This window comes from Eublepharis macularius, chromosome 8, assembly GCF_028583425.1.
Source record: "Eublepharis macularius isolate TG4126 chromosome 8, MPM_Emac_v1.0, whole genome shotgun sequence".
Classification (NCBI taxonomy): Eukaryota; Metazoa; Chordata; class Lepidosauria; order Squamata; family Eublepharidae; genus Eublepharis; species Eublepharis macularius.
This window is the reverse complement of record NC_072797.1, coordinates 41,519,499-41,539,217: the sequence shown is the minus strand read 5'-3', so window position 1 is coordinate 41,539,217 and position 19,719 is coordinate 41,519,499. Positions and strand designations below refer to the sequence as shown.

Here is a 19,719-nt window from a genome sequence, read left to right as displayed (position 1 = left end):
AGATGAGAGGTGCTAAACGACATTTTAATCACTATTACCTCAGCTGAATCACAACTCTTTAAATATCCCATTTAGTACTAGGCAATGATGTTTCCAATTTTCTCACCTCCAGATCAAGACATTTTGTGCACTTTTTAAATGTATGTGCACATGTACTTCTATGTGTGTACATGTGCATGTCTCTCACCTGTACACCCTATCTGCTTCCATGGGCCTGTCTATACATTGATGTTTGTCGTGCTGCTGCAAGCCCCACTCCGCATTCCTTCAGCAGGTCTTTCCCCAGAGTATTCAGAGTCAAACTTAGCACTCAGTTCAGGCTTCTCTCAGTTCACCTGATTTTCCAGTTTGCCCAAAATGCTTTCTTCTCAAAATAGTGATTTAAAATTAAAGCCTGTGGCCAGTTGGTTTTACATTTTGCTGATTATTTTTATGGTGCTTATTTTGCAGATTCTGTAAAAGCCCGAGTACTATCAGCTCTCTTTAGATATTGCATTTCAGAAAATCTGGATATAAAAGGCATCCTACTAAACCTAATATAGCATCTTATTTTAAGGAAAGGGCTTACTTTGCTAAGATATTTACACTGTCTCCATTTTTAAACACTTGTAGTACAATGTTACACAGAATTATTCCAGTCTGAAGTTGATTAATTTCAATTAGAATCGAGTTAACTATGCACAGGATTGCACTGTTAATGTCTTTGAAATTAATATATTCTTCCAGGAAGAAAAATACTAAGTTTAACTTTAGCTAAACAGCTTTCCTTTATGGGGGATGTGCACCCCCACATATTTTAGTATCTGAATAAACCCTGATTAGCTTTGCTGTTCTGAAAGGCAATGGAAACCTCAAATGTAGCTAAAATCTCTTGTAATCTAACAAAAGTCATTTCCTTGCCTCTCTATGGTTTGTTCTTTTCAATTCAGCCTTTCTGCATATTTAATTGTACAATAAATGCACAGTCATTTCCTATTTATTGCCCCATAGTCCTCATCTATATTCTTAAATTTGAACTTTTGCTTGTAGACATTGTATCTTCTCAATGCTCAGTTTGAAATATTGGTACTGTTACATTCAGTGAAATAGATCATATAACTGGAATGTTGTTGAAAGAATATCAGATACTTATAGGATACTATTGGTGACCTAATTAATAATGAGCAATGAAGATTGTTATCTCCATAATGTTCTGAGTGCATTTTTCTTCCCACAAGCATTCTGACAAAAAGGCATCTTTGTTCCTTTTTCCTATTAATATATCTACCTGTATAATCTTGCACATAATTACTCTATGGTGTTTCTCCACACAAGACATCATACATGGGGACACACAAGTGACTTACTTTCTGTGTGGTCTTATATGTGTGTGTGTGTGGTACTCTGTCTCCCTAGCAGTGCATGTATATCCACAATGGGAGAACAAGTGTAAGATCTTTCACTTGATCCTATTGTGTAAGACGTCTTATGTAGAGAGACTCTTAGACTGGAGTAATTATTTGCAAATGGTTTTATATGTACTGGTCACAGACTGTAGTAATAAACTTGACTTGACTGGAGTAATTCTGCATTGTAGGTATCCCAGTCATGATATGCAGGATGCAAAATACAAAGCTACTAGCAATTTATTATCACAGAGTTTTCAGACCTACCTTTTGGATGTCTCTTTATTGCCTTTCCTTTCTATTGAAGTGTAAAAAGCCTTGCAGTCACCACATAAATCAGCTGGTTATGTCTGAACAGTTCTTGTCTTCATCTTTAGGATATTGGCTATAATGTTGCTCCAGTTCTGGTTTACTGTTTCAGTTCAGTATGCAGCCATCTTTAAGTGATGAAGAAGGAAAACCTTTCTGAAAAAGTCAAAGAAAGAAGGGGATAATTTTAAAATACATTTACAGATGTTCTCCTAAATAAATACAAAATGAATTCTCCGTCTGAATTCAGCACATAAGAAGCCCTCATATTCATCTGTGTGTCATGTCATTTGAGACATGGTTCAGGCCTACAGTGCAACAATAAATGCCTCTCTGGCTTTACACAAAATCACACACTGGTTGACTCAGTGACAAAATCAACAGTGGATTTAAGAATACACCTGTTCCATGGTTCTTAATAGCTTTCTTTCTCTCACCTAACTGGCTTGCATAAGAACATCTATTTATACCACTCTTACTGATACAACACCAATTAACAGCAAGAGAAAGATTCTCATCTTACAAAACAATTCCCAGTATAACAAGAAATAAATTCTGATAAATTACTGGCATTTTCAGTAGTATGATTAGAAATTAAAATATTTTAATGCTATGCCATTATAATCAGTTATGTAAAATGGAGCAGAGCCCTTGCCTTTATAGAAACTCTCATACATGTATTGATTATATATGAGTTTTCCTATCACTAGAAAACACTCTGTCCATGTAACCTGTTGCAGATATATATGTGAACAAGAAAGACTACTCATACAGGAGTCTTGCAGCTGCACATGGCGCTTTTTATTATTAACAGAAAGTATCTGGTACAATTTATCCCTTCTCACAGATTTTATTTATAGCCTGACTTTTTTGCTGAAACTCAAGGTAAATCACAAAATATTTTTTTTAAAAATGCAGTTGTACTAGGATTACAGAACTATAAAACAGTACAAACAGAAAACTGTCTAAGGCCAGGCAGGCACACCATAAACAATGAAGAAAGTGGATCACAAACATAGAAAACACTGCAGTAAAATGCTTACAATTAAAACCGCAATCCTGGGAATAGGACTACAATCATATCTCCCTGAAAAAGCACCCTCTAGTACTGTTTCATGCTTACAAAGTGTTAATTTAGTGATGTATTATACTGTATCCTTGAAATTGTATCCTAAACTCCCTTTCTGTTTGCAACAACCCCCTTCACTTATGGAGGGCAGCAATCTTCAGTGATTTCCCCCCTCTCACTGCACCCTCCTACTTTGAATCCCATGAATTTACTTCGGGTTTACTGACCAATGGAGGCACAAATGACTGTAAGCAAGAAGGGAGGAGGGAAGATACCACTTATGCAATGCAGCTATACTTGTATTGCACAGGATCAAAGCCATGATCTTTCTCCCAATATTTTTTTCAGTATACGCTGATTACATCAACTATATGTATACAAAATTGTTATTGACTTGATGTTGAAGAAGCATGGCTCTGTAGCTGTCAACCCCCAGGTGGGGCTTGCAGATTCCAGGAATTACAACTGATCTCTAGACTGCAGAAATCAGTTTCCCTGGAGAAAACAGCTGTTTTGGGAGTGGCCTCTATGGCATTATACTCCACTAAGGTCCTTCCCCAAACTCTACCCACCAGGAATATCTCAACTCAGAGTTGACAACCCTAGGCAGAGAATATAATGATGAGCTAGATGGACTTGTGGTTTGACTCAGTATAAGACATTCAGATATTCAAAATATGATTTCATTTTCCAAGTCAGCATAATATCATGTGAAGACAGAACAAATTGGTGGATCACTGACCAGTTCACTGCCATTTGAGATTATATAGAGCTTTATGCTATAGGACTGAGATTGATTCAGTGGGCACAACTATATTTATAGTCCTGTTCATAACTTCCTTTTTTTCCGGCTTCCTCAACTAAATGCTGCTAACAGACGTTTATGCTATATTGCTCAATATTTAAACAGACTGTTGTCTGAAGTCATCCGCTAATATATATGACTGGCATACTATTTCACTGGATTGCCAGACTTACTTCTCAGCTTGAATACTCTGTTTAAAATGGAGCATTTCCCATAAAGTAAATTTAGTTTGTCTCCCACAACATTTAACTTTTATCACGGTATTACTTGTCATTATTACAATAGGCCCCAAAATATATAAAATAGCCTCTTGCATTGAAAGTGTCCATTCTGCAGTCAAATCTGCTCCCTGCTTGTACAACTCAAGTCCTATTTTTGTAGGACTTCAGCTATTTCCAGGTTGCTTTCTATTTATCCCTTACCAAATCATCATCGTAAGCATAAGGTAAACAAAGACCACTATCCAAACCTTTATACCTGGTATTACTATATATTATTTTCAAGCATGTAGAATGTGATCTAGTCTTATAGAAAAACTCTGGTGTACAATATAAGGAATAAATGCATTTATCACTGTATACTGATTTCATATAAAGCCAGTGTGGTATAGCAGTTAGCAGTTAGAGAGTCATACTAGGATCTGGGACGCTCAGGTCTGAATCTCAGCTTTAAAATGGAAACCTGCCAATTGCACCAATAAGGAGCAACCAGGGAATCCAGACCAGATCTACAAGAGCTGCAGTCGTATCAGAAGACCAGCAAGGAGAATCCCTATTCTGCCCTGGTAGCTACCTGGGTGACCTTGGGTCAGTCACACACTTGCAGCCTAAATTACCTTACAGAGCTGTTGTGAGTATAAAATGAAGGAAAGGATAAAATATAAACTGCTTTGTGTCCCTGCTGGGGAAAACAGCAGGGTATAAATCAAGTAAAATAAAATAAGAATGCAGTAAGAATCACAAGGGACTAAATTTTTACCTGGCAACACATAAATCAAATTTCATATAACTACAGAAACTGAGATGTGAGTGTGCAAGGTTAGAGCAGAGGACTATGGGCAAATAACAGAAAAATGTGATTAATACCATCCTGTAGACTGCAAAACCTGTTCTTCATTTTTATTATACTTGCAGCCCTCAAAGTTTAAAAGTTTCCAGCATTTCTACAAAACCTCCATTCATATCTTCTTGCTAACACCAAACACAGACCAGGAATCCTATCATTGTGCCAGGCCATACACCATGGGTGGCATGACTGAAGCCACTGCTCAATCAGCAAAAACAGCTCTCTGCATCAGAAACAAAGCTCTTCTGCTAAAACAGAATCAGTGCTGAAATCACCAGGTTCTGGCCTTCTCCCTGTGCTGATCTTAAATGAGACAAGTTTGATGAGTATGTAAAAGGGGGCCCCTTCTCAGCTACAGCCGCCAAGTGCTAGAATTCCTTGCCCCCAGAGGACCAATGCTCATTAAAAGTTAGTCACCTCTCAGTTCCACACCTGGAGCTGTGATTGGTTTTCACCTGTTCCAAATTAATGACTTATTTAAATAAATTTGTAATTGCTGCACCCCATGGGTGATCAGCTCACTGCTCTCTAGCAAGTAGATTGTTAGAGGAAGAACACAAAGACCACAGCACTTAGTTAAAACTAAAAAAAACTATTTAAATAAAAGATTAGGATGGAAACCATTTATTAGAAAGAATTAGAAATATTAACTTAACTGTCACCTTTCCGTACAAACAGTTAAGTAACATTCCCACCTTACAGACAGGAAACGGAAGCTCAAAGATAACCTCTGCTTAATACCTAATGAGTCCAGATTCCAAAGTCCAACCCATTTAACCAGCCTCAATGGAAAGTGTCCTAGAGAACGGCATAATCCCATTCCATTGTACAGGTAATCACAACCCAGCTGACACACCCTTCAGTGCTAAATATTTATGTCAACATTAACTAAGAAACACTGTGTAGCCATGCAACAGTGTTGCACAATATCTTGTACAGTAATGTTCTTTTAAAAATTGCCTATTCCAAGTATTTTCTGAAACCTATGCTAGGTTTTTAGAATCACAGCACTTGGTTATGAGACACCACAAGGGGCTAGCACAGAGACAGGATTTTGCCCTTTTATCCCTGTCCTCTAAGTATTTGCCACATCTTTATAAAAAATCTGAGAAAGTAATCCCAAACTTATCAAGGTAGCAAATCCATTGTGCCACTTTTTATCTAAGAGCAATTTATCTCCCATTTTCCAGGACAAGCCTGTTATGTCCTTCACACAACAGCTGTCCTTTCTCAACACTAAAATACTATCTTTCTTACTACTCTCCTCTGAATTGAACTCACTGTGTCTGCCATTTCCTTAAATATTCTAGATACAGTACTCCTCACAGGTTGGACCCTCAGAACGTAGGTTCACTAGGAAAACCAAGATTGAAGCATATAATTTCTGCTCAATTTTCTATGCCAGCTTTTCTCCAAAGCTCTCTTGTGACTTGCATCTGTTTAATTTTTTTTAGCCCACACCCTTGTTTACCTTACTGCATGAGACACTGGACCAGTAGCTTAGCCCTCCGCATTCATGAATTCTTCCTGTACTGGAACCTTGTATATTTCTGTCATTAGACAGACAAGTATTGCTTGGAGTAAGTGAAAGGATGAAAGCCCTTTTGCTATGGAGTTTATATTAAATCAGAACTTTGTGAAAGCTAAGGCAATCCTGAAAGAGAGATTGTCAAATATTATGGGGCAAGACGACGCAGTAAGAAACCATGTTTCCAATTTTCCCCTTTTTATTTTTCATTTTTGGTAGCTTTGGGGTGCTTTAAACTCAGGTTGCATGAGCCAACAGATCAGCGGTCCTCAACCTTGTTGATCCTGTGGATGTTTTTAGAATGTTGATACAGGTAGAGAAGCACCACTACAAAATGGCTACCACAGGGGATGGGACCGATCACAAAATGACTACTTTGGCAGCCTCCAAAGTCAAGCATCTTCCTGCAATGAAGGCAGTTAATTCTATATGGGTATTCTCTGCTGACACAAGGGCAATTGCTCCTGGCCACTTCTGAAACATCTTCTGCTCCAGTGAGAAGCAAATGGGTGTCCAACAGCACAATGATGGGGTACCATGGTACTCAGGGGCACCACACTGGGAACTGCAGAGCAAATGATGGGTTGATTAAACTCACCAGGTGAATGCAAAATTTAAAAAGCAGGTAGCCACAATAGTGCATAACTAAATCCAGAAAAAAAACCCTCTAAGCAATTGCTTTTATTAGGTTATAGATCCAGAGGAGTTAGCCATGTTAGTCTGTAGTAGCAAAATAGTAAAGAGTCCAGTAGCACCCTTAAGACTAACCAACTTTACTGTAGCATAAGCATTCAAGAACCACAGTTCCCTTCGTCAGACACATGGCTGTTGTAGCAGCAATCAGATTTATTTAAAAAATTGTCTTTATATTTAATGCATCCTTTTATATACATCAGCACAATTTGTCCGCTAGCCTATGCAGATCAGCAAAATCAGCAGGGGCTGTGTGCTTGTACATAGGATGTCATGCAATTCTGCACACCTCAACATGCAGGAAAAGAGCCCACGTGGCCCAAATATAAGGTTGCCTTATAAGGACAGAGACTTCATGCCTTTAGCAGCTGCAGGAGAACCAGAAAAACAAACTGAAAGTTTTACTCTTGGCATGTTGGTGCATGTGGGCGGCTCCGGTGGATCTTTAGGCTACCGGTTAGCTTTTAAAACGACAGAGCCCCTACTGCCAAGAACGGGGCCTCCAACCCACAAGGCTCAAATTCCTCAGAACGGCCCTCTCGAAAGCTCTCGCCATCTCTAGGTAAACCAAATGTTTGTGCGATGTGCACCCTCTGGCAAGCAGCACCCTCAGCCATCGCAGGAAGCGCTCAAGAGGCGATTAGCCTTCGTGGGAGAGCAAGATTCGAGTCCAGTTGCACCTCAGAAACCAACCAGATTTCCGGGGCATGAGCCTTCGCGAGTCAAAGGTCCTTGGAAATGGATGGTCTCACAGTGGATTCGAATCTTGCTCTTCCACTGCAGAAAAACACGGCTACCCACCTGAAACTATCTTCTTCGGGGGAGAGGTCTTTGAACCCTTCCCCTCCCCTTAAGCTACTAGGAAGCTCCGGATCGACTCCTAACAGAAGAGGTGCCAAAGCGCGAGTCCTTCGACTAGGAATGTGCGCGCGTGCTTGTGGCGGCAGCGCTGACAAATTTGTCCTGTGTTTGCTTCACAACACCCTGTGCGTAGTCACGGTACTTATCTCTTTGAAAGCAAGGAGTGTTTCCTTCCGAAGAAGCACTGCTTTCGAATCGGAAAGTAGGCGCAAGGGGCCGGCATTCGGGCGAAGGAATCTCTCTCTCTCTCGGGGCGCACCGCTGACACTACCTCAAGGGGCGGAGGGCGGACAAAGTTTCTTCTCCCTTGGAAAAGCAAGCGGTAGCGGGTCTGTCGAGCTCCCCGCCGAGGACAGGAGAAGGGAGGCGGGTACGGATGTGGAGGGAGGTTGGCCGTGTGCTCGCACCCTGCGCGGCGGCTTTTTCAGGGGCGGCGCGCTCTGCCTCCAGGTCTGTGGGTGGCTTCTGCGGAGGAGAGGACCCCATGACGTGGTGGAAAAAGGAGGGGCGCTCGTGGTCTCCTCGGAGGAAGCAGGGGCCGAAGCAGCCCGAACGAGGTATCTTTCGGCCGGACCGCCCAGAACGCTCACGGAGGTTACAACGTACCGAGGACGGGGTGCTGACAGCGGATGGTTTCCCTGTTTCAGGAAGGACGGGGTGGGTTTGTTTTAGTCCACATTTGGGCGTGCTGGAGAACTTTGTTCTCGGCTTCGCCTCTTGTGCAGTTTCTGGGAGGCCTCCGGCTGTCAGGCTTTTCCCGCCCCTCCTCCTTAACTTGCTTCTGTCCTCAGCGCAAAACCGAGAAGGAAAAGAAACACTGAAGTGTTTTTCTTTTGCTATTGGACCAGAATATGCAGCGTCTTCAGTTCAGAGGTGTTTTTCTTAAAAAGTTCTTTCTCGTTGGCGCTCTTTTCCTCTGGTTTTATTATTATTATTTTTTATCGGCCGTTTTGTATAATAGTTTAAAATTTTGACACGATTTTCTTTTCCTGTGTACTGGCTCTAAAGCCTACAGTCTACAAGAACATAGTAAGAAACAACGAGGGAGGAAATAGAAGTAGGTGTTTTAGGGTTTGAGAATACAGGGAACTATCTTTCAGTTTCCATCAATATAGAGGAGATCATCATCACACAAACTGGATGAGTAACAGTTAATCCTTTTTGCTCCAACTTTCGCTTTGTGATGGGGAAATAATTCTTTGAGAGTTTAATCAGCTTGCTGGTCTCCAATTCCACTAACTGAAAATTTGGAAAGTGTCCAATATCCCTTTGCAAAGCTCGACTTTCAATTTTCTTCTTTTGCAGGAGGCAACACTTCATGGGTAAATAAGCACTAAGAAGCTGAAGGGGGGTTGTTTGGCTGACCTGAGGGAGATGAATCTGGCTTGTACTTTGTAAGGATATAGTAATAACTGCACTTTTATACCGCTCTTCTAGGCAGATTAGTGCCCCATAGTCAGTGTTATTATTATCCCCACAATAAAGCTGGGGAGCAGGGGCTGAAAGGAGTGGCTTACCCAAGGCACATGATGAGCTCATGGTAGTAGTGGGATTCAAACCAGCAAAGTGCTGATTTGTTACCCAACCACTATGCTACAGCAGCTTTCTTAGGAAAATATTTTCATTTAGCCATACACCTCATTACAGCATGTATTATCTAGATTATTAGTTCTTGAACATTTTTTACCCTGCCTTTCCTTCTGGCTCAAGGTGGCTTATGGCAGTAAATTAAAAACATTTACAATTAAAATCTAAATAAAACAACCACCACCAAACCTCTCCCTCCCCCTCCCAAAACATTCCTGCCATTCGGATGCTCTCAAAAGCCCAGGCAAACCTTGCAGCACCTCCTGAAAATCTCCAAGGAGGGAGCTCCCCTCACCTCTTCAGAGAGCCCATTACACAGAGAAGGGGCCATAATGGAAAAGGCCTGGGCTCTGGTTGATGCCAGAGGGGCCACCCTAAGAGGTGGGATAGCCAACAGACGACTACCCGAAAACTGTAGTTGGCACACAGGGACATAAAGAAGGAAGGCTACATTCCCAGCAGCTAGCCCTTGAGAGGAGTCGGATTGCCATATTATGAACCAGTTGTAGTTCTGGGATTGCTTTCATGGGTAGACTCTCGTAGAGTATGTTGCAGTAATCCAACTGTGAGGTTGTGGAAACATGGATCAGTGGGGCCAGACTGGCTGAGTGTAGGTAACAGTTGTCAAACAAGATGCAGTTGATAGAAGGCACTCCTGGCCATCGTGCCATCCTGCTTGTCAAAGACCAAGGCAGGCGCTGTGAGCTCTTATCCTGCTCTGAGAAAACCACCCCATTTAGGACAAGCAGATTCAGTTCCTCTAGAATATCAGCCTTCCCTACCAGCATTACTTCTGTCTTGCCTGGATTCAGATTCATCTTGTTCTGCCTGACCACAGCCTCAAAGCAGAACCAAGATGGATGTATTGGGAAGCTTTGATAATGAAATATAAGGCTGGGTGTCATCTACATATTGATAACACCTAACCTCAAAGCTCTGGACTATCACATTCAGCATCATCATACATACATTAAAGAGCATTGGAGAAACTAGAACCCTGTTGCCCTTCAGCTTTAGCAAATCCCACTGAGCGTTAGCACCCCAAGGACTCTAATATTTATTTATATCTCTTCCTCCCTTCTGCGCATTTATTTATTTTATAGTCCACCTTTCTCACTGAGACCCAAGATATTTTACACCATGTTAGTCAACATGATAAATGGCTTTAATGTTCAATAAACAATATAATAGAAATCTGAAAACAAGCAGAAATGCAAAACAGCTGAAACAATACATAAGAAATTTAATATGGCATAATTAAAGGATGCAGAAACTACTCCGTTGGAGCATACTTACAACAGAGAGTACACAGTAGCACAGTCTGTATCCCTTTATCAAAGGATCTCTCCTAACCATTTCCTCACAGCACAGCCCTATTACCTGAGTTAAAAATGTAGGAATGACACGATACAGGGTTGCGATTCTGAGCATCAGTCTGCGAAGGCTAGTCTCTCTCTAGCCAGGCAGTGGCTCTTTTATTTAGGCACAGCATGCATACACAAGGACTGATGACCAAGGAAATAATGTTTATCTGTGCTGGCATCCAGTTAACCAGTTATGGACAGGGATGGCTGAAACTGCACGTAGCCAAGAGAAACTTTGCATTGTTAAGCATTTACGAGCAGAGGGGAGCAGAGTGCTCTTTCAATCAGGGTAGGTTTGCCTATCCTGCTGACCTACAGGCCCACACTCCACTCTTTTTCTTTTTCTTTATTAGGAGCAGGAATCAATTTACAATAAGCAGTCCTGTTCAGTATCTGACTCTAGATTGGATCCAACATCAGATGCATATAATTTGTAATAACGCAGTTGTTTGGCTAAAGTTTTTGCCTGTGAGGCCATTAGTGGATACACGTGAGGTTGTTTAGCAATCACCCTCGATCCCATAGATACAAGAGCAGGGAGACACTGTAACAGGCAACAAATTAGAATTAAACATGCTATAAACCCAATTCTATATTGCACAAGGAGACCAAGCCATCCAGTAGGCAGCCAGGACCAGAATGAGGCCCACCAGGAAGGTATCAGATCTTGCTTAATATCAGAAGCTAGGTTATGTAAATTGTTCAACTGAACAGATACTTTTTGTGAATTATCAGAGATATTAAAACAACACATATTTTTAACAGATTCACAACCTAGATGGTGCAACAATAGCAAATAATCAATGGCAGTGCAATTGTCCAAAGCAGCACATCTGAGCTCCATGAGCTCAGCATTCAGGGCAGCAATTGCAATAGAAGTTGCATTCATTGTCTTTGCCAGGCTGCAAGCTATTTCGCTAAGATTTCGATGGTTCACAATGGTAAGCGCTGGAATGCCAACTAGAGAGGCTGCAAGGGCCACGGCCTCTGCATCACTTAGGAGATTCACTGTAGAGTCACAGCTGGAATCTAGCATAGCACATTTTCAACAGAGGAGCAATTAATCAGCAGACTCCTCAAGGCAAAAGGTGAGACATTGACTTGCTGGGCTAGCTGCTCCCACAGGTTATACTCTAAGCGGTCATGCAGGGAGGTTTCTCTCCCGGGAGGAAGAAAACAGCACAGCACACAAAGAATGAGAAGTGAATTGGCAGTCTGAGCTTGCTCCAGGCTGACTTTTTCCATCTCAGGCACTGGGTTGGTTGCCACTTGATGCCACACCGTGTGCGCTGGAACCCACAAAGGACCTGTAGGGGTAAGAAAAGAAGCAAAACCTCGCTCCCAGGTTATTAAAGGCATGGTTCCTGGGGTTTGAGAGGCAGTTAATTGATTCAAAGTAAAAAGAACTTTATGGACTTGCTGTGTAACGTTTGCTAAATTGGGGGTTCCATATTTCCCCTGTTTTAATTGTTTTTGCAACAGGGCTTTGAAGGAACGATTAGCCCATTCAACAACAGCTTGGCCAGTGGAGGTATAAGGAAGGCCATGAGAAAGACAAATATTCCATTGATCACAAAATTGTTGTAAGGTAGAAGAACAGTAAGCAGGGGCATTATCAGTTTTCAACCGCTGTGGACGGCCTAAAACAGTGATGGCAGCGAGGAGATGGGAAATAACATGAGAAGCAGTTTCTCCCCTCTGAGGAGTGGCCCACAGCGCTCCAGAAAAAGTATCGATAGACACATGAACAAACTTCCATGGGGAGAGGTCAGGAACATGAGTCACATCCATTTGCCAAAGCACATTGGGCCCTAGGCCACGAGGATTGACCCCCCCCTTCAGGGACGTGAGAAAAGCCCGCACAGTGAGGGCACACTGACACAATGGCTTGGGCTTCTGATAGAGGGATATTAAATAACTGAGCAAGGCCTTTGGCATTTTGGTGAAAAAATTGATGACTGGAGATGGGATCAGAAAACAGAGAATGGACAGCAGTATCAGCACGCGCATTGCCCTCCGATAAGGGTTCAGGCAAGGGAACAGTAATAGGATTGCTGTGATTTTTCACAGTAGTAAGTAAGGAAAACAATGGACTCAACAGACTGGTAGGTAAAGAAAAATAAGGTCGCACCCAATTAAGGTTGCCTAGGAGCTGCTGCAAGGCAACGAGGGTGAGTGGAGACGGGAGCTTTAAACAAGGAACCACCGGAGCAGCAAAAGAGTGAAGCATCTGATGCCCTAGATAGGTATAAGGCTCCACAACTTGCACCTTTTCAGGGGCCACAATAAGGCCATAAGGTTGGAGAGATTGAGTAAGGTCTCCCAACCACCCTGGTGGAATCTGGGGCGCAGCCACTAGGATACCATCTCTCTCAACCAGAAAAGGGCGAGACTCTTGAGAAATTGCTAAAACACCTGTAGGAGTCTGAGGGGTAGGAAGAATGCACAAAGAAAATCCTGAATTCATGGAAGGAATCTGTTCGACACACTGCTGGGCCAGAATGCCATTAACTGATTGCAAGACTTGAATAACATCACTTGGATGTTTTGCAGTGGTCAGTGAAGAGAACAGGGGGCTTAGGAGACTGGCAGGAAGAGCAAAAGAAGGATGGACCCAGTTTAGAGTACCCAGAAGCTGCTGTAAAGCTACATGCGTGGGGGGTTTTCCTGTTCCAGTTGGGCTGGTCGGTTTTGGTTTTACACCTCCACCCCCAGGATCCTGACATTCTGCTTTAAAATGACCAGACTTGCCGCAGTTAAAACATCTCCCCCCAGGCTTCCCACCCTGACGGAGAGCGGCAGCAAGCAAAAAGTCTTGATGAGAGGGATTTCCTATATCTTGGCAAGCTCTAATCATGTCTGCCAACTCCGAGTTTTTCCCCAGACCGGCGATAACCCTTCAGCACTCAGAAGTAGCATTCTCTTTAGCCAATTTAAGTAGCAGCTCTTCTTGAGCTTCAGTGTTATCAACTTGACGCTTGATAAAATCTGGATAGGGCTCTGTGGCTTTTCTTAACTCAGTAAGAACAGGATAAGAGAGAGGCTTATACTCCACAATCCGGCGACTCTGAGCATCAACCTGGTCAGTAAGATGAACTGGGCAGATAGCAAGCATTTCAGTTAATTCTGCCACATCCTCAGATTTTGCCTGCCTGAGTTCCCATTCCAGTACCTCCCTCACAAGCCGCCCTGGGACCCCTCCCGCGGAAGGTGGAGGATTAAAATCTTTACCGGGGGGCGCAGAAGGTTGGGGAGGGGAGGGGAGGGAGAGCTGAGCGGTGCTGAAGGAAGCAACTGCACATCAGCATACTCTGGTGGACATTCCTTAGACAATTGAGCAATTGGAATGGGTGTAAACTTCTCCACTGCATGCCTGCATTGATACTAGGGCCATTTCCAGATGGCTTACCTGCACCCGCAATGTCGCGCCATGTTGCGGGGAAAATGCGAAATATCGTGTTTTCTTGCGCGAGTTTTGCGTGACGTCGTGCAAAACTCGCGCGAGAAAACGTGATATTTCACATTTTCCCCTCAATGTGGCACGACGTTGCGGGTGCAGGTAAGCCATCTGGAAATGGCCCAGGTATGCAACAATCCTACATGAGCTCGTGGTGGGGCATGGAGAACCCGGCCGATTTTCTCCCAGTCCTTGAGGCGGAGAGACCCCTCCTCAGGATACCAGGGGCAGAGCTTAGTAAGCTCCTGAACCAAGGAGCGAAGTTGACTAGAAGTCACGGACCCGCCGGACTTCTGAACCAGGAACTGGAGTTCCTCAATATGCCTGCGCTGGGCATGTGAAAATTGTCCTCCCATACTCACCAATGAAGGGGTCACTGAGACAGCGACGAAGGAGTGCACTCACGGGGCCTATGCCAGGCGTTGGTGAGCGGGTGTCCCCGTTCGGCTGCGCCACTTGTAGGAATGACACGACACAGGGTTGAGATTCTGAGCATCAGTCTGCGAAGGCTAGTCTCTCTCTAGCCAGGCAGTGGCTCTTTTATTTAGGCACAGCATGCATACACAAGGACTGATGACCAAGGAAATAATGTTTATCTGTGCTGGCATCCAGTTAACTAGTTACTGACAGGGACGGCTGAAACTGCACGTAACCAAGAGAAACTTTGCATTGTTAAGCATTTACGAGCAGAGGGGAGCAGAGTGCTCTTTCAATCAGGGTAGGTTTGCCTATCCTGCTGACCTACAGGCCCACATAAAAAGCCTTCCTGAATAATTTGGTTTTGCATAGTTTGCAGAAAGCAAGAAGAGGGAGAGCTTTCCTGACGTTTTCAGAAAGTCTGTTCCATAAGGCGGGGGCAACTACAAAGAATTCACATGTATAGGCAGCTGTTGATTTTGCTCAACTGCAGAGTTGCACCAGCCCTGTTCAGATGGGGAAAGCATAGGGAGAGAGGTAGTGCCCTAGATATGAAGGACCAAGACCATGAAGAGTTTGTATGTGGTAGCCAGTACCTTGAACTGAGTCTGGTAACTGATGGGTAGCTAATGGAGTGACTGCAGAATGGGATTAATATGCATGATCCACCTAGCAACTGATAATAATCGAGCTGTGGCATTTTGTAGCAACTGGAGTCTCTGAGATGAGAGGGGAGATCTGTGTAGAGTGCATTACAGTAGTCAAGTCTTGATGTTATTATGCTGTCAATCCAGGTGACCAGATCAGCCATGTCAAGGTAGCGACTACCTTCCAAGTTAGAGTTGGAAAAGAGAATTTGTTGCAGCTCTGTTAACTCACTTCGCTAGCAGCAGCTCTGGATCCAGTATAACCACTAGGCTCTTTACCAAGTCTACAAGGGTCAGCCAAACCCCATTGAAAGTAGAGATTAGGAGGCACAACGTCCTTCAATATCTCCACCTTCCTATCCAGCATCACATCAATCCTGTCTGGGTTTAGTTTTAATTTGTGCACTTTCAACCAATTAACCATGGCTGTCATGCAGCAACTCAAGTCAAGACCTCTACTGCATAACCGGGGGATTTGGTTAGAGAGATATAGAGCTGGGCATATTGATAACATCCAATTCATAGCTACAAATGATGTATCCTAAAGGCTTTACAAAGAAGTTGAATAGCAAGAGGGATAATACTGTGGCCTGTTAATTCCAACACTTAAGGTAGCTGGTATCCTTTAAGTATGCTTCATGGGGAATGATTTAAACCAGTCCAAGGCAGATTCCCCGATATCTACCTTTGCCTTCAAACACTTCAACAGGATGACACGATCTACTGTATCAAAGGCTGCAGATAGATCCAGGAGGAGCGGCAAAGAAGCATGGCTTTTATCGACATTCAGACAGAGGTCATCCACTCATTTAGACAGGTCATATTGAGCCCATAGATTCTTTCCTTGGTCTAAACATAAATCTTTTATAGCACATTTTTCTTTTTCTTCTTCTGCTCTGATAATTGTATAGAGAACTTATATGAAATACACATTTTTAATGATTGATTTATAAAAGATTTTATAATAAGGGGATGAAGGGCAGTGTTCATCACAAAAGAGATTACAATACTTGCTAAAGTGCTTATTTTGTGCATGGAGGACATTTTGTAATAATTATAAATGCGGTTGTCAGCCTATCTTCCTAGAGAGGTCAGTTTTTAAGGACACTGATGCACAAAGCTTGGACAAGCACACTACTGTTCAGCATACTTGTTCCTTGTTAAGAAAGTACAATGGGAATTTCTCCTCTTAAGTAAGGGTCCAACAAAATGTTGCCTCACATGCACACATTGATAGTACAACAGTTTCTTACCCCTTGTGACATGCTTTTGGCCAGTGGAAATTTATAGTGCAATCCTAAGCAGAGTTACTCCAATCTAAGCCCATTGAAATCAAACACATTGAAATCAATGGGCTTAGACTGGAGTAACTCTGCTTTGGATTGCAGTCCTAGTGGAGGAACTGAAAGATTGGAGAAGATACTTAAAATACTTCACCACCAGTTGCTTTTGGCCAGCTCCCAAGCCACTTTCCCCTCCCATAGATAGGATTCCAAACTCATGTTTACCTCATATGTCCACCCTCCAAAAGTCTCATTCTAGTTAAGTAAGCATAAGCTATGCAAGTAAACAAGGTTAAGTAGCCAAAAGGATGACTTTCTGACTGATCAGCAACCAGCATCTTCTACAGCAGTCAATATTGCAATCATTCCTTTAAACCTTAGGAAAGTACATCTGTGGAAAAAAATCTGTTTTAGGAAGAAACAACCCTGTCCTTGTCATAAAATGAGGCAGGGCAAGAACATCTGGGGGAGATAGTTTCAGATGGGCAACTATGTTGGTCTGAGGTAGATGAGCAAGATTCATGTTCAGTAGCACCTTAAATACCAACTAGATTTCCGGAGTTAGAGCTTCCTTCATCAGATACAAGGACTGGAAAAAGAAAGAAGTCCTTATAATCTTGGCAGAGGGTAGGCAGGGTTTTTTTTTTTGGTAATTAGAGTTTCAGGAAGCTAGGTATAATACATGTTGTAATTAGCTTCATAGAGCATGGGTGTGAAGTGCAGAAAATTACCGTCTGTAATGTGAGAAAAATCCTGTCCCAATTCAGTCCTGGAGGATCCATTGTTCCAAAGTTGCAAATAAATTCAGCTTCAGCAATCTCGCATTAGGATGTAAAGGTACAATGCATCTTGGTTAGATGGGAGGAGTGTAGCAAAGGAAGATGTCAGGATGTAAAGATACAATGCAGCTTGTAATCCTAAATCTCTGTTCAGCCTCCAGGGAGGTCCATTGTTCTAAATCGGTGAATAAATTTCATTTCAGCAATCTCACATTGTAATCATCCCTGGAAGTATCTCTGTTTAACTGCCACTTTTAGGTCAGTAGGAAAAAGCAAGAGTAGAGTAGCACCTATAAGACTTTAACAAAATTTGTGGTAGGGTATGAGTTTCATGAGTCACAGCTCACTTAAGTCACCGATCTTGAACTTTTATGTCAGTAATGGAATGTCCTGGAAGAGTAAAATATTCTCTCACTGTTTTAAGGGTGTTGTGATTTCTAATATCAGATTTTATGTCCATTTATTCTTTTGCATAGGGGCTGACCTGTTTGTCCAACATAGAGAGTAGAAGGGCATTGGTGACACTATCAAGTCATGGGCTGTGGTCTCAATGGACTTTATTACTGACCCTCCCCCCCTTGAAGGGAAAAACTGTAATCTTAGTGGTGGTTGATCTGTTTTCTAAGCAAGTTCATTTCATTCCATGCTCCAAAATTCCAACTGCAAAGAAACTAGCCATCCTCTTTATGCAACACGTGGTCAGACTGCACTCATTTCCGGATAGCATATATGACATTGGGAGATTAACAAGTGAATGAACCCGAGATGGTTTAACTGGTTAGGTCCAGTGATCATGCTGTCAGAGTAAATATTGGGACAGAGTTGGCATCTTGGTTTATTGCAGGCTCCCAGAGTCTGTCAGTGGTGGGGACTACATTATTGTGACGAGAAGTTAATGCTTGTGAGAGAAGAGTATCATTATCCACCACAGGTTGCAAGTCATTAATGATGTGTTGAACTGGTTTGAGCTGAGAGATGTATGTGACCACCAGTTGTGTTCTGCAGCCAGTGTGTTGACTGGAGTGGGTTATAGGAACCATATCACTACAGTCTTCTTCCACCAACACTGGCTCCCAACTTGCTTCCAGGCCCAATTCAAGGTGCTGATATTGACCTTTAAAGCCCTGTATGGCTTGGGATCAGCATACCTTAAGGATTGCTTTCTCCCATAAGGATCTACCCATCAACTCTGGTCATCTTTGGAGGCATTGCTTCAGCTGCCCCCACCATCTGAGGCTAGATGGGTGGCAACCCTAAAAAGGGCCTTCTCAGTTGTGGCACTGAATCTTTGGAAGTCCCTCCCCAGAGAGATTCATCTGTTTCCCTCTATCATTGTTCTGCCAGCAGGTGAAGACTTTTGGGGGGGGGGGTTACTTCCAGTAACCTTTTACTAGCCCTCCTCCCTGGTTGTGTGTGTGTGTTTGTTTTTAAGTCTGTATGTTTTAAATTGTATTTATATATGCAGTTTAAATTATTTGTTTTAATTATCTGTTGTTCACCACCTTGGGGACCCTATTTTGGGTGGAAAGGTAGCATATAAATGTTTTAAATAATAAAATATTTTCATCCCTTACCAATTTGCAAATTTTAAGAATATATTTATGCCCAAAGATGCAAATAATATAAAAATTTGTTTTACTACGGGTGCAATCCTAAACAGAATTATACTCTTCATTTTAGTCTATTTGCTTAGAATGCTGTAACTCTGCTTAGGACTGCTCTGGAAAATTCCCATGGTTTATTCCAGTGCTCCTTTGGAACACTGGAACTGTGGAGACAATAACAGAGTTGGGTTGTTTTGCTTGCTCTTTAACAGCCTCATGCCAATTTTCTACTTTCAGATTTTTCTACATACTTGCCTATAAATACGCTCCCATTATCTTCAGAATATGCAGTACTTTTTCATTTTGGTTTTGGCTTGACCTTCAGATCTTTATAATGGAAACTGAATTTTACATACCAATAAAGTGACATGCCTCCCAACCTTAGTGTATGAATTTCATTCCTTGCCTCAGCATCAGTCACACTTACCATACAGTCTTATATTAATTTATGTGCTGGTGAATTTTTTACACAAGGTATAGTTTTCCTCTTTGCTTCCAAACAGGAGAAACACCTGTGCAAATCAAATTAGGAAGGAACAATATTTTACAAGTAGTCATAAGCCCCACCTGTGGATCCTTAAATATGCAGATCAGGGCCATGTACAGATATTTCTTTGCAAACTTGGTGGGTCCCCAGGTTAACAGAAAAACTGAAGAGGGTTAAATCCCCCCCAAACACAGCAGTGTTATTTGTATGTGAACAGGCCATGCACTTGGAGCTGCCACCTGATAACAGATGGTGCTGCAGGTGGGTTGGGAAGTGCGTGTTCAGGAAGAAGGAACATGGTAGGGCACAGTGGTGCTGAGGGGGGAAGGGCTGCTAGGTAAAGCTGTGGCTACAGGGGCAGGAGGAGGAGCCACTGCTG

At 42.5% G+C, this 19,719-nt stretch overlaps 1 protein-coding gene across 3 annotated transcripts in view; it reads right to left on the bottom strand.

The window, feature by feature from the left end:
• The window catches only part of GCNT4 (glucosaminyl (N-acetyl) transferase 4), a 45,398-nt gene extending 37,019 nt beyond the window's left edge, over positions 1-8,379 (bottom strand). For all 3 annotated transcript variants that reach the window (XR_008597548.1, XR_008597549.1, XM_054987362.1), the window contains exons 1-2: positions 7,656-8,379; positions 1,653-1,850 (exon numbers count right to left, since the gene is read on the bottom strand). The gene's annotated coding sequence lies outside the window, so the exon portion shown is untranslated. The remainder of the gene's footprint in view (positions 1-1,652; positions 1,851-7,655) is intronic.
• Positions 8,380-19,719: the final 11,340 nt, after the last annotated feature.